Source organism: Nicotiana tomentosiformis, chromosome 1 (genome assembly GCF_000390325.3).
Source record: "Nicotiana tomentosiformis chromosome 1, ASM39032v3, whole genome shotgun sequence".
NCBI lineage: Eukaryota > Viridiplantae > Streptophyta > Magnoliopsida > Solanales > Solanaceae > Nicotiana > Nicotiana tomentosiformis.
In genome coordinates this window covers 51,421,673-51,425,575 of record NC_090812.1, presented here as the reverse complement: position 1 = coordinate 51,425,575, position 3,903 = coordinate 51,421,673, and the positions used below count along the sequence as shown (strand labels likewise).

General features: G+C 31.0%; 1 long non-coding RNA gene across 1 annotated transcript; it reads left to right on the top strand.

Annotated features, from left to right (window-relative positions):
• The first annotated feature begins 752 nt into the window (after nt 1–752).
• LOC138896922 (uncharacterized) lies at nt 753–3,023 on the top strand. Its single transcript, XR_011410532.1, has 2 exons — nt 753–1,077; nt 2,682–3,023. It is a non-coding gene; the product is annotated as an uncharacterized lncRNA (long non-coding RNA).
• Nucleotides 3,024–3,903: the final 880 nt, after the last annotated feature.

Genomic DNA, 3,903 nt, shown 5'->3' with positions numbered 1-3,903 from the left:
AGGACCTGTTATTAGGCTGATTAAAGGAATCACATTCATTCGCAAAGAAGAATTTGAATCCTTAAAGTAGCCTAATCAATCATCTGTTGAAATCGACGGAATCAATAGAAGTTAAGAATGAATTTAATGCAGAGTTATCCGGAATAATAGTTGATCACATATCTTGTCACAACCCACTTCTGACACTGATATTCAATTGTTGCTACTAATCATTAAAGTGTCATTAGTTTTCTTACAATTGATAATATTTTATTTGTAGTCGATAATAACATAAATCAAAGGTTTATTATCCTGGATATTGTTGAGCTGAAGATTTATTAGAACATTATTTAAACCAATTCCTGTGGAGACGATTTAATACTATACTATCTTTGACTAGCGAGCATACGTTTTATACACCGATTTTGCGCTCGTCATGTTGCTAAATATACTTATATAAGTGGAACAACTTTATGTTGTCGTATAGAGTAAAAATTTTACCCAGAAGTTTTTTCTTGTTACCAAATATTTTGATCTTGTTGCCATATTTTGTGGGTATTATAATAAAATTTAAATACAAAATAAATTAGCAACAATATATTTCCATTGTTACCAAAAATATTTACATTGTTGGTTCAATTCTTTCGCAAAAATGTTAGGCGGCAAAATTTCCCTCTTTTTTTTGCCTAACCCGTCCCTCTTTTGTTCCAAACTTCCAATTCACCAAACTTCAGAGCTGCTAAGTAGGTTACTCGGCCTTCACCAAACTTCTTCCTCTCTCTAGTTACAGTTATTTCAAGTTTAGGGCTTTGATTTCTCATGTAAACATATTTTTCGCAATTCGAATGCATCATCCCTAGAGAGAAAAACTTAATGACTCAGAATGCTAGATCTGAGAATTTTCCTGAAGAAATCAAAGATTTAATTATAAAAATCAGTATTCTCAATTCATGTTTCAATTCAAAAAGGATTAACTTTTTCCAAGTATAATTATAGGTTGTGGCATGCTTTGGAGGGTTCTGCAGAAACGGCAGAGCTTTGCGACGTAGATCCGTTTGACGCCATTTTCACGATAGTCAGGCTTCTCTTTTCCTTCAAGTGAGTTTTTCACAAGCACACTATTTCTTTCTACTTTCATCAATATTTCTATTATATTATTCTCTTGACTAGTTATCTCGTTCGACAAAATTCTTTCAGTGCCCGGTTACAGGGTTACAATTCCATCAAAGTAAAATTAGGGCTTGAAACTCTAAGCTAGTTTTATTTAAGTTTCAGTTGTTCTCATAGTAGGTTACATTTTGGAGAATAGCAAGCTTCGTCCTAATTCTTGTGTATGTCCTTTTCCTTTAGAAATTGTTACTAGACAAGTATTTCACTATAGATATCATCCCTCTATTTGCATAGGCAATACGAGTTTTTGTATATTAGAGTAATGTTTGGAGGTTGAAGCTCTGTTTCCACGGTGGTCTGTGCTCTTTGATTGTGTTTAGCTGTATTTTATACCCTCTAGTTTCATCTTCGATGATACATTTTCTGGGAAGAGTAAGGATTTAGTGCACACCCTCAGGAACTCTGTTAGAGATAAGCACTAAATATGAACTTGAAGATGAATTCATGTTCATATTCATATAGAAGTTGACCAAATTGTTGTAGGAAAGGAAATATTGGCAGTACCTAATATTGGCATTACATTAAATTCATTTGTTTGAAGCTTCTTTATTTCTTCGTTTCAAATGTATTAACTCTTTTTTGAAAGCTCTTTAGTGGACAATCTTAGTAATTTAGTTTAAGCAATGTGCTCTCCTAATTTCCTTGCTTTTGGTAGAGATAATATTACAAGAATGCTTGCATCTTGTGTTGTGTAGCATTATAAGTATAAAAACACATGTGCAACATCTTTGCTAATATAGAAAAGCTAAGGCTGTGCATTTCTTGGTAATAGAAAACCATAGTTTGCTTTCAATGGTCTCTTGTGTATGGTGATATGCATTTTTTAAGTTAATGTCATTGGGTGATGTATTCATCTGGTGTAGAGTTTTTTTTCCTGCCTAATTCTTTGAATTTAGGCAACTTCTATTGAACTTGACAACCTTCTGTTTTGGGACACAGAGAATTGAATGAAGTTCTTATTGTAGACATGTAGACCTTCTGGCTCCTTTGTTAATTTTCTGTAGATAATTTCAATATATTAAAATTAAAGTCAAAGGAGTCCAATTGAATTATCTGTTAAAAAATCTATATCCCACTCGGTAAAGCACTTTAGTGTTGTTTATATAGCTGCTATCTCATTGTTTAAACGATTGCTTGGATTTTATTTTTTGAAACTTCTATCTTCTTTTTTCTTGTCAATAAAATGAATGAATGAAGGTATAAACAATAACTACATGTAATTGCTTTTTTAGTTCACAACAGGTTTGAGTCTAATGTGAGAAAGTCTACATAGGTTACCTTACATTTTGATAGTAATACCGAATATATGGATATAGTTTATGCTGCCATGTAGAGTAGTTTGTGGATATAAACTTTGTGATGATATACTAGGACTTGGTAAACTTTCTCTTATGTTAAAGTTTGTAATGATAAAATTCAGTTGTAATTTAGAAATTACTACTAATATATATGCTCCATATATATATATATATATATATATATATTGCATTGTAAATAGTCTTTTGAATTGATTTTTTCATAAATAAATGCAGATTCAATTGGAATCAAAGAAGATTGTAGAAAAGCTAGAAGAAAAGCCTTGAGAAATAAATAAGTCTTTGGGAGAAAAGTATTAGAGATCCGAGTTGGTAAATGGAGGTCAATCAAGGCAATTCCATCAACAAAGCTATCAAACGAGCTGGGAATAACTTCTCGAACAAGTGGAAGGACCTCACAAAAGAGAAGAAAGATGCAACCCTGATTAGATTATATTGTACTTTTCAAGACAATTATATTCTTATTGTAGGACGTATTAGTTTGTCATAATGTGACAAAAAATAGTGTTTGTCCCAGAATTGCCTTATCAATAATATGCTATATTCTTTGACTACAAATTATCTTTGTATTTTTTGACAATAGTAATTGTCACTAATCATGACGATTTATAGTGACATTTTTGTTTTGTTGGTAACATTCATATTTTTAGTGATGAGATGATAGTTTTAGCTATAAAATTGTAAACCTTATTTATAAAAGCAAAGTTGTCACTAATATATACATTTAGGGACGAAATACTTTTTTGTACCTAAAAGGCATTCTTTAGTGATGAAATTGTGAATGTTTAACTATGAAATATATAATACTTCAGAGACAATTTATGTTATCACTAATTAAACTAAATAATTAATGACAAATATTTTTGTCGGCATTAATGATCTTTTTAGTGACGAAAATATAGTATCAACTACGATTTTTTAATACTTTTTCTGACAAATAACTGTCATAAATACTATCACTTTGGGGACGAAAAAATATGTCGTAGTTAATATAATTCTATTTAGCGACGAAACACAAAAGTTGTCTGCATATATTATTAGTGACGGTGTTTTACGGACAAAAGATTGACAAAAAATTTTTTGTCACAAAAAGTCATTTGTGACGAAATATGAATTTTAGGTGACAAAACAATTTATCACAGATAGTCGAATTTGTTGTAGTGTTAATAGCACATTTAAGACATTATCACTCTGTGAATTGGAAGGAGGAGCATGGATTTAAACAAAACAAGGTAGTACCATATACTAAACTTCCGCTATGTGCGAAATTTTGAAAAGTGCTTACTTATGTTTCTATAAGTGAATTGCAAAAAAAAAACGATCAAAGTTGGTCGGTTTTTTCCGACCAAAGTTGGTCGGTATTTTAATTATGTAATCAAAAGATTCAACATCTGAGAATCGAATCAGGGTCTGTACTATGGAAAGATACTATTCTACC